Below are 23,621 nucleotides of genomic sequence, written 5' to 3'. Positions count from 1 at the left end.
TGCTTTGAGATGAATCTGATTGTAGTGATATAAACTATTAATAAGGTTTAAATCTATGATTATGTAGCTGTATGATTATAGAAATAAGTGTGATAGCCAGGTGGTGGTGGTGCACACCTTTAATCCCAGCACTTGGGAGGCAGAGGCAGGCAGATGTCTAAGTTCGAGGCCAATCTGGTCTACAAAGCTACACAGAGAAACCCTGTCTTGAAAAAAAAGAAATGAAGGAAGGAAGGAAGGAAGAAGTGTGAATGGAAAAAAGCCTCTTCTCACAGTAAAACACCGACTTCTGGGCTGTAGATTTGATTCAGTGAACCTGTGTGGGTGAAGGCTTGGCCCTCGGACTGTGGTGCCATTGGGCAGCAGTGGGACCTTTAGGAGCAAGGCCTCATGGAAAGACCCGGCCCATCACCCTGCTTTCCTCCCACCATGAGGCAAATAGGTTGTCTGCGCCATATGTTTCTTCTTTGAGATCACATCTTATGATGGGCCCAAAGCAATGGGGCCAAGTGACCGTGGACTGTTACTTCTGAAGCCATGAGCTAAAATTAACCTTTCTTTTCAGATATTTTGTCACATAACAGAAAGCTGACTAACCTACAAGTAGTACACAGAAGCAAAGATAAAGGAAATTGCCCGTGAATGGTACAATGAAATAGGGCCCAAATATGTGTACAATAAAAATGCTACCTCTTTTCCCAACAAATGGCATAGTCGTTACCAAAAGGAAACATTCATTGATTTCATAGTGGATCAGCCAAGGAGAGTCCTCCCTAAACACACAAAGTTATCACCATGTGCCTCCTGCCACCTCACACTGAAAGTCCATGTCACTTTGGTGGTCTTCCGTCCAAAACAGGCATAATCTCAACTGAATCCTCAGGAACTGTCAGTCAAACCCAAGTGGGAAGGCTTCACATGAGATGGATGGATGTGCTGTGTGATCCTGGACCTGGAAAAAGGGTATTACTTTAAGAGGCTATCGTTGAGGCAATTGACAAAAAGTGGGCATAGGTTGTAGATTAGATATGGACTGGTTATGAGAGGGAAGGTTCTTATTCCCAGGAGACACACAGTGAAGTATGGGGGCAGAGCAGTATGTTTGCACTATGTGCTTGCGGAGGTTCTGAGAAAAAGGCAGAATGTACATGATGGAGAGAGGAACAAGAGCAAGGTAAAACACAAACGCCTGGGGAATCGAGATGAGGAGATGCCTGGCTTACTTTCCCTGTTGCTGTGGTTGATCCTGGCTCTCAGCATCAGGTTCCAGGGTATTGTTGGGAAGTCATAGCAGCAGGAAGCAGCTGGTTACATCATAGCTCTCAGTGTGCTCAGCTCACTTTCTCCATTTTATACAGAAGGATCTCAGTCCAGGGGATGGTGCCATCCACAGTGGGAGCGCCTTCCCAGTTTGATGAACCTTACAGCATGCCCAGAGACCTGCTTCCCAGGTGACTCTAGATCTCGAGTTGACAACTGAGAAGAACCATCACCTTGTTCAAAATGGGTTCTCTTCTCCTTGCCAAAACAAAAGAGAACAAACACCAAAGACAGACCTTGGAGAAACAGAGGCTTGGAGTGCTAGCTTCCAACTTATGTCTGGCTCTGCAACCACTTGAGTCTCTACCCTGTGTCACCTCCACAGAGAGGTCCTACCTGGTTACTCATCCAGCCCAGCACACCCCACCACTCCCAGGTCCCATCACCTATTTCCTTTTCACATGTATTTAATTCTCTCTCTCTCTCTCTCTCTCTCTCTCTCTCTCTCTCTCTCTCTCTCTCTCTCTCTCTCCCTCCCTGTGTGTGTGTGTGTGTGTGTGTGTGTGTGTGTGTGTGTGAACTCATAGGACTCAGTCTCGTCTTTCCACCAAGTGTGTTCCAGGGATCAAGGTCAGGCCCTCAGGCTTGGCGGCAAGCACCTTTACCACTGAGCCATGTCGCCAGCCCACATCACCTGTTTCCTTATTCTCCCAGCACTCTGTGTTGTAAACCATCCCTGTTTATGTATATCTGTCTCCTTGTTTAGGGTCTCCTCCCGCCAGAATGTAAACTTACTAATCGTGGAGAATGTTTCTGTCTGATGCATCCTTGAGACCGCAGGCGCCTTGTGGGTACATGAGAAACGGATGAATGAAGAACCCATTTCCCCATCTGCAGGACAAACAGCTCTAGGTTCAACAGTCAGGCTCCTTCCTGGTCTGACAATGAAGTGAGGAATCTAAAGTCGTGGATGTTTCAGTGGAGCCATGGGGACCTCTCTATGCCGCCTAGACCACACTTCTGAACTCAGTAGATTGTCCTGCCTCAGCCTCCAAGCACATGTAGGCACATGCCACTGTGCCCAGCTTGGGTCTCAGCTTTAATTCTTCCTTTCTTGTGTAGTTCTCACCTGATCCTACAGCCCTGCTGACAGCATGGAGTCCAGTTCATTCGATGAGCAGATAACTACTGAGTGCCTGTTATCTCCTGGGCACCCAGAACCCAGCGTCTGGCCCCTAAGGAGCTTGCTGGGTTAGCAGGAGCTTGGCTGAGAAAAACTAGGATTTAGAATAGTTGTCTAACTGGCCAGTGTCACACGGCAAATACACAGTTGAATTGGGAGGCTCCCTAGCTCTCTGCACTGCAAGTGATACAGTACCCCAAAGCTTCAGAGCAGAGCACTGTTCCAATCCCAGGTTCCCCTTCAGGGCTTCCACGCCCACCAGAGTCTCATGACCTCAGCCTGCATGTACCCTTCCGGCAGAGAGAGAGAGAGAATGTGCCGGATCTCAGCCCTTTCTGGTTGTGTTTCTCATTATTCCAAAGCCTCCAAGTCCCATTTCCTTTAGATAAATCAGGGGCTGCTCTGCTTCAGTGGGCAAAGGTCAAGTTCAACTCAAGAAGTAATCTAAATTGGAGATGTGATCAAATAACTTTGTCAGGAAAACAACAACAACAAAGAAAAACAAAGTAACAAAACAAAAACCCACTTCAAAAAAAAAAAAAAATGTCTCCTGAAGACACTGAGCATGAAGAATTGAAACGATGTAAGGGAACAGGACATTTCTTTCAAAGATGTTTTGTTTCTCTTCAGCTCATTGATCCTGTCCCTCTCTGGAAGCTTGAAAGCTTTCTCTGCCAATTAATCGCTGCACTCATTACCAGCCCCCACCCCTTTTATATTCTTCAGCCTCCATAGCAAGGACCACAGTTAGCAAGACAAATGTTTGTCTTGGAAGATCAATTACCGCACTGGGAGGTCTGAGATTCCTGGGGTTTAGTGCATGCCTTGCCTTGGACTTGCTGGGTGACCTTCGGCTTTCTGTGCTGGGGTGTCTGAGACTGCACAAAGAGCCATGTCCTGAGATTGCCCTGAGTTTCCCGATAGAAAGTCGAAGAGGGTACTTGGCCAAGGATCTGATTTATCTATGTCCATAAATGCTTCTCTCCCTCCTTCTAGAAGCCAGATAATTATGTTAAGAATTGAAAAATGCATTCTTAACTGTGGGCATCTGAAAGACGGTCTCTACAGGAATGTGTGGCAGCGGGTGTGTGAATAAAATAGACACATTAACAAAGTTTTGTTATTCTAGAGGGAAAAAATGTCATAACTCCATTTGTTTAATGGCCACAGAGCTGAGGAGGGGGAGAGAAGAACAGGACATTATTGTTGGAAGTACTGTTCACAGATGGCTCCCCAGGGGAGCAGCTTTTCTGGTGGTATGGGGTGCCAGCATTTTCCAAGTGTGCCAACATAGTGAAACCCACCTTCCACTGAGTTTCCTTAACTGAGACTGCGAGGGGATAAACTGGCAGGAGATGCTATGAAGTTCAAGTAGGTAAGATCCTCCGACCTTAGCTGGGCAGTGATGGCACACGCCTTTAATCCCAGCACTTGGGAGGCAGAGGCAGGCAGATCTCTGTGAGTTCGAGGCCAGCCTGATCTATAGAATGAGTGCCAGGAGAGGCTCCAAAGCTACACAGAGAAACCCTGTCTCGAAAAACCAAACCAAACAACAACAAAAGATCCTCCAATCTTGGCTCAGAGATCCTAATCTCTTGATGCCACACACTACAGAAAGATACCACATCTCCCTGCTGTGGTGCTTGAGGACAAAGGGCTTGGGCATCCTGTTTCTTCTGTTATTACGGAATGCCACAGACTGGGTAATTTATAAACCAAAAGTTTGTCTCCAGGTTCCAAACTGGAAATTTCCAAGTGATGGAGGCAGCATCTGGCAAGGTGGACTGACAGTGAGCATGCCCAAGATGGAAGAGCAAGAGAGCCCGCCTCTAACATGTCCATCCTGTGCAAACAAACCAACTCCCAGACATTATTTCATCTTCAGTCCCTGTCACCTTTTAAAGGTCCCAGTTCTCAATCCTCTTACAGTGGCTAGTTACCATGAGTGAGTTTTCCATAGACACTCAGACCACAGCAGAAGGGTACCCTCTATGCATTTGAACAAATATCTCTAATCAGGCAGGGCTGTGTGTACCAATGACTCCAAAATCTGAAAGGAACACTGGCAATAGCTTTCAGCTTTCAGAAAGCGCCGTGACAGATGAGCAATGGATGTACCCAGTATGAGAAACCCAGAGAGGGTGAGCACAGAGGTAGACATTGGGGATGGTAGGCTGGGAGTAGTAACATGTGTAATCTCAGCACTCAGGAGGCTGCTGAGGCAGGAGATTGCCATGAGTGTGAGGCTAGCCTGGGCTACAGAGTAAGACCCTGTCTCAGAGAGAGAGAGAGAGAGAGAGAGAGAGAGAGAGAGAGAGAGAGAGAGAGAGAAGGGTGAATTTATAAATTCTTTGTCTGTGGGGATTTTTAATAGTCACCAAAATAAGACAGTACAGAAGGTGCCCTGCACAGGCGTCAATCACATTTTTTATGATTAGTCATGAGGGTTGCCGAGAAATTAGTTTTCTTTCCAGCACATGCAAGGAGATGACTGTTAGTTCGTGTTGCTTTTTTCCTTTCCCAGGGACAGGGTGCACCACACCAGCAGGCATTAGTTTTCTGCACCTGCTTCTCCCTCTGAGTTCAAGGTCTTTTTGACATTATACACAGTGTGTCTGAAGCACTTTGTTATAGGCTATTTGCACATCGGTGCTACCAAACAGGAAACCTACAGAGTTTTAAAAAAGGAGGGGGGACTTACAGCCAGCCCAGATGCACTGCACAACCAGGGCAGGCCCATTACACTGCAGGACTCAGGTTAATTGACTGGCCTCTTGACTGGAGCTCTGCTGTCTTGTTCTCATGGGGACTCTCATTCCCATCAAGTGGCCATCTATAAATTGCAACTGAACTCCATCTAGACTTTTTTGACCATGATTACTCTATTGCTCAGAATCCTGGATGCACTTTTTGAATCTCACAGTCTTAAGTCAAAGCAATACTCTCTCAGAGTTGGAGAGATGGTTCAGGGGTTAAGAGCACTTGCTATTCTTGCAGAAGATCCAGGTTTAGTTCCCAGCACCCACGTGGAGGATCACAACTGTCTGCAATATCAGTTCCAGGGATCCTGAGACTTTCTTCTGTCCTTGAGCATTGTGTGCACATGACACCCATATATACATGCCCACAAACATTCATACATATAAACTAAAAGAAAATAATTATAAACAAGCAAACAACAGTAAAAACCAGTATATAATGAATGAAAATTTCTTATGGGCTAGAGAGAGGGCTCAGTGGTTAAGAACACTTATTGCTCTTTCAGAGGACCTGAGTTTGGTTCCCAGAACCCATATCAGGCAGCTCATAACAACCTGCAATTCCAGCTCCAGGGGATCCAATGCCCTCTTCTGGTCTCTGAGGACACACACACACACACACACACACACACACACACACACACACACACACACACACAAGAAAGACCTTCTCCAAGTTGATAAGAACCCTACAGATCCTGAACCTAATATTCCCCAAAGCCTATTTTACAAACACTTCCCAAGACACAAAACTGGGCAGGTTTCCTTTGTCATGGGGACTGCAATGTGCTGCAACTTCCTACTTGAGTTATGCCCACAGAAATAAGGACCCAAGGCCCACAATGAGGAATTTGGGCTCACTGGATTGGTGGGTGCAGGAGGGGGTCCCTTTTGCCTTAAAAAATTGTCCAAAAGGTACATGCCTACTGGAAAAAACTTGGGAAATACCACTCTATTCAGACTCTCCCATTAACATGGTGAGTGACACTCAGATATGGAAGGTGAGAACCTGAAGTTGTCCATAGTTAATGGCCAACCCAGGCTTGGAACTCTGTGTTTTCAAACTCTGGGTTCTCTGTACTTATCGGCAGCCCCTCCCTGCTAAAGCTGGCAACGAGCTATTGGAGAGATAGCCAGGCAATAAAGCACCTAATGACCCAGGTTTTACTGTACCAGATTCTGAAGTTTATTGCACTGAAAAGATACCTGTGAAGCAGGTGACTTTGGTTCCTCCCAAGTGAACTTCCCTATCCACTGGGGAAGAGAGGGCACAGCTCTGGCTTCTTTCCCACAAGGCATCTTTGAAAAGTAGGGGAGCAGAAGTGAGTGTGTGTGGGGGGAGAGAACATAACTGAGGTGCAGCCTCGAGTTTGAATCCAGCTCTACCACAAGCTCTTGACAGCAAAAGTTTCCCAGTGTATGAAAAAGGGATGATAACTGTAATATATATATCCTTGGCATCGCATACTTCAAGGGCTTTCTGTCATGTTCCATTCGTGGACAACATTGGGGAGTAAATACAGTGCTCTCTGACTTAGAGAGAAGCTTTCCAGTGATGCAGTGAGGCTCCAGTGATGCAGTGAAGCTCGTTCTCATAGCCCTGGGCAGGGCTGAGAAGACAACTTTAATGAGAATTAAGGCCAAGAGCAGGTATAGAGATGAGCAGATTATTGTTTTTTTTCAAGACATGGTTTCTCTGTGTAGCTTTGGAACCTGTCCTGGAACTCGCTATGTAAACCAGGCTGGCCTCGAACTCACAGAGATCCACCTGCCTCTGCCTCCTGAGTGCTGAAATTAAAGGTGTGCGCCACCACACCCAGCAGAACATGTTATTTTAACAAGGACTTTTTAACTTTTTCATTAATAATCAAAACAACAATAATCTCTCTTTATCTATCTATCTATCTATCTATCTATCTATCTATCTATCTATCTATCTATCTGAGACAGAGTCTCACTATGTACCTCTGACTGTCCTGGAATTCACTATATAGACCAGGCTGGCCTGGAACTCACAGAGATCCATTTGCCTTGCTGGAATTAAAGGCATGCACCATTCACTAACCCCCATCCCAACCCTCCAACGTAAAAAAAGAATTCATGTTCTCACTTCAGGTATGTCTGGATGCATCTAGGCGCCCAAGTACCTTGCTCCTCCCTCACTGAGCTCACAGATTTTCTGCCCCTAGTGGCAAAATAACTGCAACAGCACAGACAGGCCATCCTGCAGCTTAGCCAACAGCTCTTTCCCTGACTGGCTCTGGACTGAGGGGCCACTAGAGATGAAGTTACAAGCAGTTGTGAGCCAGCCACCAAGGGTCCTGGGAACTGAACTCAGATCTCAGATCCTCTGCAAGAGCAGCGAGGACACTAAACCACTGTGCCATCTCTCTAGTCATCCCCCCTACTCCACCCCCACTTTTTACTTTTTATTGTTTTAGACAAAAGTCTCATGTAGCCAAGGCTGGTCTCAAACATGCTGCGCAGATGGGAAATAACTTCTGATTCTCCTGCATCCACTTCCAAAGAGCTGGGATTACAGGCATGTGCCACCACGCCGATGTTCTTTTGAGACAGTATCTCAAGTATTGAAGGCTGGCTCTGGGCTCCCTGTGTAGCCGGAAAGGATGGTGAATGTGTGTTCCTCTGCCTTCCACCTCCCAAGTGCTGATACAGAAGGCATTCACCACACCCAGCTCATTCTTAGCTCATTTTTTGGAGCTGGTTTTCTTTGTTTGCTTGTTTCAGTTCTTTACATATTCCAGATATCAATCCTTCACACGGAATGTGAGTTGCCTATGATTTCTCCTAGATAGAGGTTACCTTTTCACTTTTTTTGTTTTTGTTTTTGTTTTTTTCGAGACAGGGTTTCTCTGTGGCTTTGGAGGCTGTCCTGGAACTAGCTCTTGTAGACCAGGCTGGTCTCAAACTCACAGAGATCCACCTGCCTCTGCCTCTGCCTCCCAAGTGCTGGGACTAAAGGCGTCTGGCACCTTTTCACTTTTTGTTTTAATGCACAGACGTTTTAATGATTAAGTCCAGCTTGCCTACATTTCTTTTTTTTTAAAGATTTTATTTATTTATTATGTATACAACATTCTGCTTCCATGTATATCGGCACACCAGAAGAGGGCACCAGATCTCATAAAGGATGGTTGTGAGCCACTATGTGGTTTCTGGGAATTGAACTCAGGACCTCTGGGAGAGCAGTCAGTGCTCTTAACCTCTGAGCCATCTCTCCAGCCCCTGCCTGCATTTCTTTCATTGTCTGCACTTTGTTGTGATATCAGAAACTATGGCCAAACCCAGGATGACACCTTTGCTTAATTGTGTGAGATTTTTCAGTGTCAACCCTTAGGCTGAGGTATCTGGCACATGCTGAGTGCAGTCCCTAATATGTGTGACACATGCATCCAACTCTATTCTTTCACATGGACTCATCCCACTGCCTATTATAGACTGTTCTTTTTCAGTTTAAAAAATCATCAACAGGGTTGGAGAGTTGACTCAGTGGTTAAGAGCAGAGGACCTGGGTTCATTTACCAGTACCCACATAGTGGCTCACAACCATCTGTAACTCCAATTCCAGGGGATCCAATACTCTCTTCTACCTCCACAGGTATGTGGTACATATAGGAAAACATTCATACATATAAATGAAAATTAACACAAACTTTAAAGAAAACAAAAGCCTGACACCCTTGCTGAAAACCAGTTAGCCACAGATGTCTGGATTTGTTACTGGTGTCTTGACTCCGTTCCCTTGACTTATACATCCACCCTTACACCAGTCACATTCTATTGTGATTACTGTAATATTGCAATCAGTTTGACACAGCTTCATTTATCCTTTTCAACAATTCTTTTGCTCCTGGGGGGGGGGGTGGAGGGTCTCTTGTAATCACACATGAAATTTAGGATCCATTCATGAGCTTCTCAAAAACAGGTCATTGGTAGGGACTTTGGGAAGTACTACCACTTTGGGGTACTTTAAAATTTCTTTTTCTTGCCTAACTGCCCAGGGTGGAATTTGTGGTACAATGCTGAATAGAAGCAATGAAGGAAACGACCCCTGGGTCATGACCTCAGGGAGACAGGTCAGTTTTTCACCGCTGCACAGCATGCTAACTCTGGGCCATTCTTATGCACAACATATCAAGTTTGAAGAATTTCCCTTTTGTTATTGTTTTTTAATATGAAAGGGGAGTATGCTTTGTCAAGTCCTCTTTCTCAAAAATCGAGATGATCACCGTTTGTTTTTAAGATTTCAATGTAAACCTATCTTCAAATACTAATTAAAATAAATGTGACTATATTAATATCAGGTAGTTCAGAGTATAGGGAAAAGGAAATGGCCAGAGTCAGGGAGGGATATTGTGAATGGATTGATGTGTGAAAATGATGTAACAATAATGCTATAAAATACAGGATAATCAGGCATGGTGGCGCACGCCTTTAATCCCAGCACTCAGAAGGCAGAGGCAGGTGGATCTCTGTAAGTTCAAGGCTAGCCTGGTCTATAAAGTGAGTTTCAGGACAGGCTCCAAAGCTACACAGAGAAACCCAGGGTTGGGGGAAAAACAAAAAACAAAAAACAAAACAACAACAACAAAACCAGGATAGCCAGGGTTTACTTCATCTATTTACATGGTCTATGATATTGGCTGACTTTTGTGCATTGAACCATCCTTGTATTACTAAAGGAACTCCTCCATGATTATGATCCATTTATGAATGATTTGTGGAAGATGTTATTATATTTTACCTGTAAGGATACAGTCTGCAGTTTCCTTGTGATGCCTGAACCTGGCTTTGGTATCACATTGTTCCCTGCCTTGGAGAAGCACCACCCTCAGCTTTTGAATGTAAGCTGACTTACAGTCTTGTTTACTAAGCTCAATGTCTTTCTTTCCTCATGACTTAAAAAAAAAAAGCATATTTTAGCCAGGCATGGTAGCGTATGCCTTTGATTCCAGCACTTGAGAGGCAGAGGCAGGCAGTCTATCTACAAAGCAAGTTTCAGGACAGCCAGGGCTGTTACACAAAGAAACCCTGTCTCAAGAAATGAAAATAAAAGACTTATTTTAATGTTTAATTATGTATACATGTGTGCAAGTCTGTGTGTGGGTATGTGTATGAATGCCAATGCCCACAGAGGCCAGAAGAGGACATTGGATCCTCTTCTGGGGCTACTGGTGATTGTGAGCTGTCAAATGTGGGTGCTGGAAACAAACTCTGGTCCTCCGCAAGAGCAGTACGTGTCTTAACCCCGAGCCATCTCTCCAGCTCCCCTATATGCATTTTTTTAGACGCATCTTGCTGAGTAGACCACCATCGCCATTTTCAAATCTCAAACCTTTGATCCTCCAGTCTCAACCTCCCAGGCGCTGAAAGGGCTGCACCATTTCACTGGGTTCCACACAGGCCATTGCTATTAATGCCTCCTCTGCATAAGCTGTACCTCACTTATTTGCAGACTTGTAATTTTTTGTTAAAAACAACTCTCTCTTCTCTCTCTCCTCTCTCTCTCTCTCTCTCTCTCTCTCTCTCTCTCTCTCTCTCTCTGTGTGTGTGTGGGGGGGGGGGTGCATGCACGCATATCTCTGATTGGCTTGGAACTCATTATATAGACCAGGATGGCCTGAGACTCACAGAGATACAACTGTCTCTGCCTCCCAAATGCTGGAGTTGAAGGAGTGTGCTTCATGACTGGTGGAAATTTTTTTTAAGATTCTAATATTACAACTCTAAAAATCATATCCACCCATCCTCACCAGGACTGTTGGTTGCTGCTTGCGGTGACATTCTGTCGCTTGTGTTGGTCCCCTCTTCTGAATTAATCTCGTGCACATCGTGTTCTTTGATATGTACAGCCTCTGAGGAGCTCATTCTGTTAGCCTGGCAGGTAGCCAGTGATTAAGGTTTGTTTCTTAATTTAATTTTGTGCGTGGGGTTGTTTGCCTGCATGTACGTCTGTGCACCACATACATAAAGTGTCCACAGAGGTCAGAAGAAGGTATCAGATCCCCTAGAACTGGAGTTACAGAGGGTTGTGAGCTGTCATGAAACCAAGGTCCTTCACAGGAGCAGCCAGTGCTCTAACCACTGAGCAATCTCTCCAGCCAGAGCCAGCGATATTAACCCACACTTAAACACTTTGCCTGGAACAACAACAACAAAAAATTCCCCAGTGTTTGCAAGTGAACTATATACATGCTGGGACATGCTTTTAATTCTTAGCCAGATATTTTACAACTCTACCTTCGCCTTCACTTCCTGTTTATAGAGGGCCACGAGGTCAGCCAGAAGTGAGAATGTTTGTTGAGCCTTCTGGAGCCCTGAGAATGCAGATGGGTTTCCACATCCCCAGGATGGGCATTCATCCCTCAGTGTGTGTCAATCCCCTACCTTTCTTCTGAGAAGTTTGGTCTGTCTACAGCTTGCTCCAGGCATTTTCTGCTGGCCCTATAAAGGCAACTAATATGTTTGCCTTTCACTGTTTTTAAGAAAAGGCATCTGGGAAGCTGATTCAGCGTCGGCCTTGAGAAAGCTCGATAGTGAGCCTGTCCTGGAGGGCATCGGCTGTGGGTCGGAGCAGAATGCTGGGGTTCTCTGACCTGTAGGTTTCCTCCCCTGTACACTAGGCTCCTGCACCAGGGGTGCTAGTGGTTGACAGCTGTAGGAATACATTTCTAGTATTAAGCTTGTATAGTTTTCATTTTTCAGTTGCGCTTGCTTAAGCATTCTCGTGATTCCTGTGACCTTTTAGCTTTCCAGCTCTAATAAAGTTGAAGATGTGATTTGCACGTCACAGCTGGTGCTGGGACTGTGAAGAAGCATGGAGACAGAGAAGAGGTGGACCTGTCATCACTCACGGCAGGAGTTCCACTCCTTAGGCTTTGACCTAGAATTCTCCATGTCCCCGCACAGCTCATGGTGTGTGTGTTCGGGGGAGGGGGTATGGGGAATACAGAACCTAACTTTGTTAGGTTACACCCATTATGCTGACAATGGGATCTTATCATCATGAGGAAATCGGTTGGTTGGTGTGGAATGACAGAGTCAGAGAAGAGAATGCTCAGAATTCAAAGGCCACAGTGGGGCTCATCTAGATGTTTCCCTGGTCAGTGATGACAACTCTGGACAACGCAATAACTGTCAACCAACTAGAGAGTAGTGACTGGGAGCTCAGGCCTGTACATACAGAGGCTATCTATTTCTCCAGAGCAGCAGCTGCCATGAGCAGCATGAGGAAGAGAAGTTCAACAGTGAACACCAGGAATGGTCCAAGCGCTCAGAAGCAACTCAGCAGCGGGTGGCAACCAACACAGCAGCGGATGGCAGCCAGGTCCCAGAACATTCTTGTTTTAAGGCTGGGTCTCATGCAGCCAAGGCTGGCCTTAAACTCCTGATCCTTCCACCTCTACTTCCTAAATGCTGAGATTACAAGTGTGTACCACCGCACCAGCTCTCCAGAAGTCCGCTTGTCTTCTTTGTAGTAACTGCCAGCGGCCATCTCCTAGAGGAATCTCTAGCAGGAAGGAGTGGAAGCAGCACAGGGACTCCAGTGTCTCTCCCATACCTCCAAGGTAGGTCTCTCTCGCCATTTATTGTGTGTGTGTGTGTGTGTGTGTGTGTGTGTGTGTGTGTGTATGTGTGTGTGTGTGTGTAAGCCGGCCCACCATGTCTGCCAGTAACTCCTTGCCAGAGAGCCTCCTTTGGATGCTAGGACCTGATTTTTCAAACAAGCATGGCAATCTAAAACTGCCAGGGGAACACCTATCCCAACAGCAGCCCTCATTGCCTGCCTCAAGAGGAATACCAGGGTGTTCCACGCTGGCTCCCCCAGCTCACTGAGGTAACTTGTGTGTTCACGCAGGTTTTCGCTGTTCTTTTTCTTCTTTATCTTAGCCCCATTTAGTGTATCTTGGCATGAAATAAACTATGCAGTGAAATCCCTGGCTGGAAGTCTGCCTCTTGGGAAGCCAAGGCTGAGAGCATTGTGTCTTGCCTCCCCTCCTCTGAGGATTCTCCATCCACTTCAACCAGAGGGAGTAGGCATTTGAAGGGCCATACTCTGTGAAACAGCTACCATCTCCGTCCTGTAGTCTGCGATTCTCTGCAGTCCCTGAGCTCATCTTCTTCCCATCTCCCTCCTGGTATCCCAGAGGGCCCTCTACTTGAGCATTTTCTGGGTATATTCCTGATGTGTACTGGTTATCTTTCTGCCAATCAGGCTACAGAGAAATGTTAAAACAGGCCCTGAAGGTGTCTGAGGCCGATGGGTGGAGGTGTTGAAAGGTAGGAGGTACATGCAGAGCTTAGGCCAACTCTTCCATGTCTGATGGGGGTGGGGGAGGGGGTGGGGGAAAATTTCCAGGGACTAGGAGGCTGCCTTCTTTTTATAATCCTAGCTTGTTCCTCATGGTTGTTTGTTTGTTTTTTGATCCCTTAATGACAAAAGTCTTAAAAGAACTGCTGTGGTTTCTGGTCTCTCCCTGCTCTTTCCCTGGTCTCATGGGCTTTCCCACCTACCACACAACCAAAGCTTTCCCTGACAGCCAACAAGTGATCTCAAGTGATCCCGAGTGACTAAATCTGTGCCAGTATCATTCTGTGTTGTCTCCTTCTTTCATTTTCCTTCCTTTTATGGGGGTGGTGGTGGTGGTTCTAGGCAGGGTTTTTCTGTGGCTTTGGAGGCTGTCCTATAACTAGCTCTTGTAGACCAGGCTAGTCTTGAACTTACGGAGATCTGCCTGCCTTTGCCTCTGCCTCTGCCTCCCAAGTGCTGGGATTAAAGGCGTGAGCCACCACCTTTTCAAGTGAAACTGCACTATAGATTCAACTAGGGCCTTGTGAAGGCTAAGCTGGGAGATAGATCTGTCCCCCAGGACTCCAGCTGTTTCTTGATCTGTCAGCCCTGAGCTCCTTCCTTTCTGAAGCACTGTCTGCCCTTCCAAAGATGAATCTCCTGGGATTGCTGGCCCTCACTGAGCATGCCTGTCCTCTCCATTTGAGTCTCCTCACTGCCCTGATCTCTGAATATTGAGGGGTGGGGGATCCAATATTCAGTCCTGGTCATTCTCACATCTGACACACTCATTCCCCTCATGGGGAGGGCATTCTGTCTGGTGTAGAAAGTTTAGGTGCTTCTTGTTGGCTGACCACTCCCACACCTGAACCTTTTGCCATTGGGAATCATAGATCTGTCTGGTTAAACCTGTCCCAAGGGCCACTGTAGCCCACACATTTGAGACAACTTAAGAGGAAGTTGCACAGTCTCTGAGGTTTTGAACTGTGATGCTAGGTTTTATCAAACAGGACAAATTCCAAATACCCTTTCTTTCCTCATGAAGTCCAGTGCAGTTTGCAAAGGGCATGGGGACTTTCTCTTGCTTTATGGAAATCAGAGCTTTCACCATGGTCTCTCCACATGACCTCCTCCATCATATCCCTACATGACCTCTGCCATGGCCTCCCTACATGACCTTTGTCCAGTCTGAATCTCTCATGGGTCTCTTCCTCACTTATAAATCATTTACTATCTTTCAGGCTATGCATTTATAGTTCGTCTCCATCTCGGATGACATGCATTGACACCTGACAAACGTGTCAGATAAGCAGTTGCTGCTATCTCAGGAGACGTCATCTTCACCTCCATTCCTTCGCACGAAGCCCAGCGCCAGTGTCCCTAGGCCTGCCTTCCTCATTGATAAAGTGTCCAGTAACTTCTCAATGAGCCCATGCACTGTAGCTGTGGTGATAATGGGCTATATCTGGCCACCCTGGAAAGCTGCCCATGTTCCAGTCATGGCTATGGCTATCACTTATCTGTTGAGCATGAATGACCAGAGGCTGGAAAAGCACAAGGAACTATGGTGGTGAAAAGTGGAAGAGATTAATTTCTGTTGAGGGCTGAGGCTCTGCTCTGGGCAAGTGACAGGGAGAGGGCGTGGTGACAGCTGCCTTGGAGTTTATGCCATACATCAGCACTCTGAAGGAAACAGAAGACTGCAGGGCTCTTGGGCTTGTTGACAACTTGTGCTTTCTGATAAAGTTGTCAGAAAAAATGAAAACAAAAACAGAAAGGACAGTCCTGAGAAGTTGGGAGTTTCCTGCCCTTGGAAGTACTTTGGGAAAGGCAGTGAGTGATGGTTGAGAGGCTGTGGAAAAAGCTGCATATGCCAGAGAAGAGACCATGTCCCCAATCTTTCCAGTGCCATTGTAATCTGGCACTGGTGTTTGCTCCTTACTTGAGGGGGACAAAGGTCAGGGTTGATCTCTGCTTGAACATCAGTAGGATCACGGGAAATAGCAAAAGAGAGCAAGTGACCCTTTCACAGGGGTTACCTAAGACTATCAGAAAACACAGATATTTGCACTACGATTCATAACATATAGTTATGACGTAGCAAGGAAAATAATTTTATGATAGGGAGTCACCACAGCATGAGGAATTGTACAAAAGAGCTGCAGGGCTAGGAAGGTTGAGAACCACTGCCTTAGAGGGAGGGCAGGGATGTGAGTGTCAGGGAGTAATTGGAACCAAAGATAATCAGAGAGATGGAGAAATTCAGAGAGGTAAGAGCAGAAGGAGCTAAAGCACAAACAAGTCAAGATCGACCAGAATCAGAGGACACTTGGCACCCAAACATCCTCTTTTGTAAGTCTGAAAGGGTATGTTGTCTTGTTCCTATACCTGGCTTTAAACATGATCAGATTTCTGGGTTTGATGGCAGACTTCTATAATCCTGGCACTTGGGAGGCAGGAGCTGCCTGCATTCAAGGCTAGCCTAGGCTACACAGCAAAACCCTGTCTCAAAGAGGGAAAAATGACCAGAAGTGGGGTACATGTGCTGTGCTTGCTGTCAACACCACAAGGCAGAGCAGCAGATAGCTTATTGCTGTTGTTGGATTTTTGTTTTTGCTTTGCTTTGGGTTTTTTTTTAGATGGGGTCTCATTATGTAGTCCTGGCTGTCCTGGAATTATGTAGAGATCTGCCTGACTTGGCCTCCCAAGTTCTGGGATTAAAGGTGGGCACCACCACACCTGCCTTAGCAGTTAGCATTTTATATTAGACAAGTTTTTTTTAAAAAAAAAAAGAAAGAAAAGAAATTCTGATGGACCATGTTCCCTTCCACCTAGATTGAAATATTTTTGTTAATGCCCATGGGAGAAAATGGATTCTCTTGCAATCTCAAACACACACTTTATATCATGTCATTTAGAAGTGTGGTAATGCTTTTAACCACCTGGATGTCAGTTCCTGAGCCTTCTTTGAGATGAAGACAAAAGATAGCCACTTTTAAATTTTTCTTCTTTATATAGCTCAAGCAATATGCATGTCAGACTCATGTGAATTGTCAGAACCGCCCCAGCTCTGTGTTAGGACGGTAAGTGTCTTTTCAATCTTGGAGAAAGCAGTCGATGGCACACAGAATACAAGGAGCCCCTGACTCTAACAACTTACACTGCTGACAGCCCTGTGTTTGTATCTTCTCCTCCTTTGTTTGCAGTGGTTTCAGGTCAGAAAGCACAGAAGCTCTCAGCCCTGTGACTCTAACAATCGGTGCAGCTCCAGCCCGGTTGGTCTTTGACATCAATGTGCAACAATCAAGTTCTCTATTTCTACCCTGACTATGTCACACGAGAGAGCCTGACCTGGGTGGGGTGATATGAGGAAACTGGATACCTTCCCAGACACTCATGCGTCAGGTGTCTGCAGCCCCAATTCTTTTGTTCGAAGAGAATTTCCTGGAACATCACCCGTTGTCTGTTATCAATGCAATAACACATCCATTGCCAAGAGGTGTCCTTTGGGGCCACACCAGTAGACATACAGGCATCCTCCTCTTCAGGAAGGGATTATGGTCTGCAGACAGGAGGCAGGGGGTCCTCTTTACAGCATCTCTGGGGCAATGGTGGGAGTCTGAATGTTAGTCTAAGAGTACTCAGTGTAGAAATGGGCTGAGGTCGGGGTCTTCATTTTTGAAAGACGCTCTATCAGCAACGTGGTTGAGAGAACAGAGAGACTGACAGGCCAAGGGAGATAGCGGGTCACTCTCACATACTTCCTGTACCCCAACTGTGTGGGCCAGAGGCACCAGAGACAGAGTCTGCTGCTGTCCTCCTGGAGCTGATGGGGGTGAAGAATATAAACAGAACCACGGGAAGATCTTTCCCTGCAGTGGTAAGTGCCATGCAGAAAATAAAACTGGGTGCCGTGGTAACTCCTGACCAGGACGTGGGGGATGGTCACTTGTTCTAATGTGTTGGAGGAAGGGTCTTTCTGAGGAAATGGCGTTTGTGCTGAGTGGGGATATATGAAGCATATGAAAGGGGAAGTAGGGACCAGGGGCCTTCTGTACTTAAGGAAGCAGCTGCGCACAGGACTTGGGGAAGGAATGGGTTGGGCATGGGGCTAGGGATCCCTAAACAACGGTAGAGGGGCAAGCAAAGTCAGCCCTACAGGTCATCCTGTCCACACTCAGGAGTTGGGTTTCATACTGAGGGAGTGAGAAACCACATGGGGTTTGAGCAGAGAGGCCAATGAGGAAGCAAGAAGCCCAACAAAATAAATGTCGTGGACCCTATCCAGCACCACACGCTTCTGTAAATAGATGTGCCCAGTCGTTTACATGTTATCTATGGCTGCTTACATAACCATAAGAGCACCATTGAGCACTAACACCAAAACCCACCTTCTCTGTGCAGCGTCAATTCTTTTCCTACTTCCTGGCCCTTCATAAGAAATTCTTGGTTCCTAATCTAAATGGTGTCTTCCAAAGTTGGCTGTGCCTGCTGTTTGGGGTCATGTCATATTGCAGCATCATGGAGGGGAGTGAGCAGGTCACTGCAGGACAGGACCTTGGGATGAGCGGTCCAGAGCATCAGTGCCTGCTAGGGATGTTCTCCCAGCATCAGAGGCATGGAGGCCAGGCTGGGCCTGTCAGGCTCATCTCTCTGGGTATGTACTTACTGCTGCTAATACCAGAGGCTGCCCAGGCAGGCAGACTCTGCTTCACTCCATCAGAGTTTAACTGTTGATCACAGAACCCCCCAGCCAAGCCATCACTGCCTGTCCTTTGTCTTCGGCACCTCATCACCAATTTGGGGCTTGGGAGTCGACATGGGCCAAGCAGCTGTTTCCCATTACCTGTCTGTCCCTCATGCCCACACGGCTCCCAGCAGTGAGCGGGAGGCTCCAAGAGAATCGGATCCTATTTCCAAATCCCAGGGCAGACTGGTTTTGTTTTGTTTCTTAAGAAAAAAAAACATTAAATAAGTAAAATAGTTGAACACTGTGTTAGAAAACTAACCCCAAACATCTGGGGGTTTTGTGCTATGGCAGCTTATTTTCATTCCATTGGTTCTAACTGATAAATACAGAATAATTGAATTAGTCTATTTTGGGAGGCGGGAAACCACTGGTGTTATGTAAAGAAATGGCAAAGGCAGAGCACGAAGAATTGGGGTGACACAGACGCTATCTGAGCATCTCACCAGAGTGAAGGGGTCAGAATGGACTTCACATTTACTCTCATAAGCATTAATATAGTGGTTACTGCTGTATGTGGTAAAACAAGGGCTTTGCCCTCCAGGGATTCATGATCCGCTAACAGTAAATACAACTGTGATGCCAGGACAATGCAATAAAGGCAAGCACCGTAGAGGTCCTTCATGATCGTGCCAATCCTCTGACATAGGTGCTGTCCCCCTAGTTTTAGACTGGGACATGAAGAGTAAACACACAATTGGGGGTTGAAGCCAAATGAATCTCTTTAGATGGCAGAACCATTGATCCAGTCCAGGCAAGCTCCAGGCAGGTAGGCTTCAGCCACAAGAAAAACTTTATCTCTCCTTGCTCTTTGGCTTTTGTTTAACTGTAAGATCTCTCAGTTTTATAAGCCAAGATGCCACTACATTGTGACACCAGAGGCATAGTTGTTAGGTCTTGGATTTTCAACATCCAAAATTATGAGCTTATAAAATAGCCAGCATTAGGCATGTTGTCACAAATACAGAAAATGGAAACACACACCACACACACACACACACACACACACACACACACACACACACACACAAACACACACACACACACACACACCCTTGTCTTCTGAGTTTCTCTTATGAAACTCCTCTTAACAATACAAAGGAAATGGGAGGGGGCTGCTGGAGAGATTGCTCAGTGGTTACAAATACTTTGTGTTCTTGCAAAGGACCTAGGTTTAATTCCCAGCACCCACGAGGCTGCTCATAACTATCTGTAACTCCAACCCCAGGGAATTGGTTGCCCTCTTCTGACCTTCCTGGACACCAGGTATGCAGGTGATGCACATACATACGTGCGGACAAAAGACTTTTACACATAAATTTAAAAAAAAAAAGAAAATCAGTAATGTTACAATAAATCTTTCCACTACCCTCTTGAGTTCTGCTCACTGCATTAGGGCCTCAAATGATACACAGAGACACTAGGTACAAATGCTGCTTGGCCAATGACTAGGATTTCTCATCTGTTAGCTCAGTCTTAATTATCATAAATCTATATATTTTATATGACTTATCTTATTTATGATGCCTTCCATTGGTGTCCTCATTGAGGGATCACATGGTGACTCTGGAGGAAGAGAGAAGGCGCCCACTTCCTTCTTGCCCTTGTTTATATATGAGTCTCCCTGCCATGTCACTTCCTGTGGATCACCACTTCTTTACTACATTTCCCAGAATCCTCCTTGACTCCTAGTCCCGCCTAACTTGCTGCTTCATTGGCCAAACAGTACTTTATTTACCATCCAATAAGACAAACACATACACAGAAGCACTTCCCCCATCACAGTAATGATGAATCATGTCTGCAATCCTAATATCTGAGGGCTTGGGGCAGGAAGATTGCCATGGGTTCAAAGTCATCCTGAGTTACATTGTTTTCCAGCACTCCTGGACTGCACAGTGAGACCCTACCTAGTGGGAGTGATTAGATGTATGGAAGGAGAGATGTGGGGGTGAGAAAAGAAGAGATAAGGGCCTCCAGAGATGGCTCAGCGGTTAAGAGCACTGCATGTTCTTCCAGAGGATCTGGGTTCAATTCCCAGCACCCACATGGCAGCTCACAACTGTCTGTAACTCCAGTTCTAGGTACCCAACACCCTCATACAGACATATATGCAAGCAAAACACCAGTACACAGAAATAAAACAAATTTTAAAAAAGAAGAAGAGATAGGAAATCAGACCAAAACCAAAGGAACTGAGCTCTTTGGGGTCTTTGGTGGGGAGTTTATGGGATCCACATGATGGAAGGAGGGGATCTGTATCCTTACAGACTCGGCCAGTCGCCCACTCCGAGATGTTCAGTAAATACCCTCCTGTGAGTCACATCTGTGAACTGGGCCTCATTGCATCTTCCTCACTGGCTTTGGGGATGATTACATAGCTGTTGGTCACCATGCCTGGTTCAGGAAATGATGCTCAATAAGCATAGGACAGGACTGGAGTAAGAGGGCCTGTGAGAGAGCCAGGGCTGACTCCTGGATCAGGAATTGGTAGGTAAGATGTCGTGGGTGGTCAGTGATTCAACTGGGATGTCAGCCATGAGGCAGGCCAGGGCTGGCTGTGCATATAGATGCTGAGTTTCTGAACCATGCTCCTGGGATGGGGCCCACTTGGACAAGGTGCTGTTTGGAAAGACCTGGCCAGCACTGTTACCCTCTCCAGCTTCTCCTGCTCCAGCCAGCTTCCTGGCTCCTCAGCTCCCCAGAGCAGTGTTCCCAGAACAAACTGGCTTCTGTCCTTACAGAGAGGCTGCCAGAGAGAATAGTTCAAAACCAACCTTTAGCTTTAAGGGTCTGGATTAGACAGAACCAAAAGGGAGGAATGGCTTCTTTGTGGCCCAGATAGAAGAATGGTAGGACCATGATGGGACAAGAATGAGTCCCAGATGCTAGGCACAGATGTTTTAAATCCTAGCTCTGCAGATCATCAGCATGACCTGGGCTGGCTCTTGCTCTTCGACCGGCAATATCAACTGTGTATGCACAGAAAGTTTATTGAAAAGACTAGACAAGTCAGGCTGGGCATAATGGGACATGCTATAATCCCAGTATTTAGGAGGTAGAGACAGGAGGTTCAGGATTCAAAAGGATGAAAATTCAACATTGTATCTAGCTACACAGTGAGTTCAAGGCCAGTGTGGGTACCAAAACAATAACAGACCCAGTTCCTTGTAGTTTGCCATGCCATGGTTTGCACCAGAAACAGAATGGCCAGGCACGCATGTGGAATCCAAGGACAGACAAGGAAAGATATGTACATTACAGGAACCACCAATGCCGGGTCTCCAGGGTTTTTCTTCTTCAAATAAACTAGGGACACTCAAGCTTACAGTTCCATAAAATCTTGAGAGAAAAATGTGAATATCCTTTTGGAGAGATGCACCTGTATTACAGAATCTGTTGGGTGTTTTTACTTTTTATTTTTTAATTAGTTCTTTATGTGGGGAGATGCACATGAGTGCAGTGCCAGGGAAGACCAGAAGAGGATATCAGATGCCCTGGAACTACAGTGCCAGCTTCCTAACGTGGGTGCTGGGAATTGACCTCGGGTCCTGTGCAAGCACAACACATGCTCCTAGTTGCTAAGCCATCTCTCCAGTCCCAACACAAGGTCTCACTGTGTAGCCCTGGCTGGCCTGGGACTTACCTTGTAGATCAGGCCGGTGTCTTATAGAGATCCATTTGCCTCTGTCTCCCCAAAGCTGGGATCAAAGGTTCAACACCCAGTTGAGAGAAGCTGTCTTATAAAACATTGCAAGAAGAGGCTGGAGAAACAGCTTGGCAGTAAGAGGAGTTTGCTGCTCTGTGATTTCAAGTTCCAGCACCCATGTTGTGTGGTCCACATACGTCTGTAACTTCAGCTCCAAAGTATTGAAAAACTGGTCTCTAAGACACACACACACACACACACACACACACACACACACACACACACACACACACACACACCAGGTGGCCCCCAAAACAAGGTGATTTTGAAAGTCTAATGCTAACATACATGCCTGGTCCCAGTCAGACAAGTTGTGTTATATCAGTTGTGGATAACTGACCAGAAAGTGATGGTAAGACATTGTGGTGACTGAGGAAAACAATCCTGGATCTTGGAGATCTGTGTGCTTTTGGGATGGAAGTTCTGGTAGGAAAACTTTGCTTGCCCACAGCTTGTGAAGGAATCCACTTTGCGTAGTGTCTGCCTGTGTGTATGCTATTCACAGCTTCGTGGTGATCTCACTCATGGATTTACGAGAGCAAGAACCAACAGGGATGGCTGGAGCACACCTACACAGTTTGAAGATTTTGTAAATCACTTAGGCTCTTGAGAAAATATTTTGTGTTCAATGATGGCATTTTTAAGATTTATACTATTATTTTTTAAATTATGTGTCTGTGTGTGGATACATGCGCATGAGAGCAGGTGCCTATGAGGCCAGAAGAGGGTAAAGGATCTCCTGGAGCTGAAATTGCAGGCAGTTGTGAGCCATCTGACATGGGTGCTGGGAACTGGACCTGTATCCTCTGCAAGAGAATCCAGTGCTCTTAACTCCTGAGCCTGTCTCTAAGTCCTCCATGGTGATATTTAAGAGACAGCTGCATTGCTGTACCTGGTCTATGAGCCAAAAGAGTTATAAGCAAACCAATCTCAGATCACGAATCTTCTTTCTTGGATTGTTGGAGGTGGGGGCTGTCTAGGATCTGCAAATCTTATAGTTGTGTCTATGGTGGGCAACAGCCTCCCTGGAGAAACACAGAAGGAAATCTGAATGTTTACAAAAATGGCTTATTAGTTAAGAAACAGAGTGCTAAAATAGACAGTTACTGGGAATCATTTACTTGCTTTCCACTCCTGCCGGACTCATGGCCAGTGTCACTTAAAGGCCTATGACACTGCAGAGGTGGAGAGCAGCCTGGGAAAGCTGGTACATTCATAGAGGGGCAGTGTATATCTGCCCGGAACAGTTTATGTGGGCCATTGACACTCTGAGATAGGCATACCAAGCCAAAGAAACAATGCACAAATATTTCTAGGTGTGGTTTTAGCTATATGGTTGCTGGTAATTATTAGCTTGACAGCATCTGGAATCAACTGGGTGATGGGACTCCGGGCATGCCTATGGTGGATCATTTTGATTGTGCTGATAGTGATGGGAGACCAATTGAGGACACCACCATTCCCTGGCTTGAATCCTGAACTATGTAAGTAAAGAAAGTGAGCTGAGCTGCTGGATGCATTTATGGCTCTCTGCTTCCTGGTTATGGATGCAATGTGATCAGCTGCTTCAAGCTCCACAGTGGACTGTGAGCCCAGAATAAACCCTTTCTCACTTAAGTTGCCTTTGTCACATATTTTATCATAGCCACAGA

General features: G+C 46.1%; 1 long non-coding RNA gene across 4 annotated transcripts; it reads right to left on the bottom strand.

Annotated features, from left to right (window-relative positions):
• Positions 1-19,503, bottom strand: LOC103159776. Of its 4 annotated transcripts, XR_003487575.2 has the most exons (5): positions 18,360-19,503; positions 16,896-17,113; positions 2,056-2,198; positions 1,224-1,518; positions 1-952 (listed from the first exon to the last, which is right to left on the bottom strand). It is a non-coding gene; the product is annotated as an uncharacterized LOC103159776 (long non-coding RNA). The 4 variants fall into 4 exon arrangements; XR_003487577.2 differs by having other exon boundaries at positions 1,224-1,515; positions 16,896-19,503; XR_003487574.2 differs by having other exon boundaries at positions 16,896-19,502.
• Positions 19,504-23,621: the final 4,118 nt, after the last annotated feature.

Source organism: Cricetulus griseus, chromosome 8, assembly GCF_003668045.3.
Source record: "Cricetulus griseus strain 17A/GY chromosome 8, alternate assembly CriGri-PICRH-1.0, whole genome shotgun sequence".
In the NCBI taxonomy this organism is placed as follows: Eukaryota; Metazoa; Chordata; class Mammalia; order Rodentia; family Cricetidae; genus Cricetulus; species Cricetulus griseus.
This window is presented reverse-complemented; position numbering and strand designations above follow the sequence as displayed.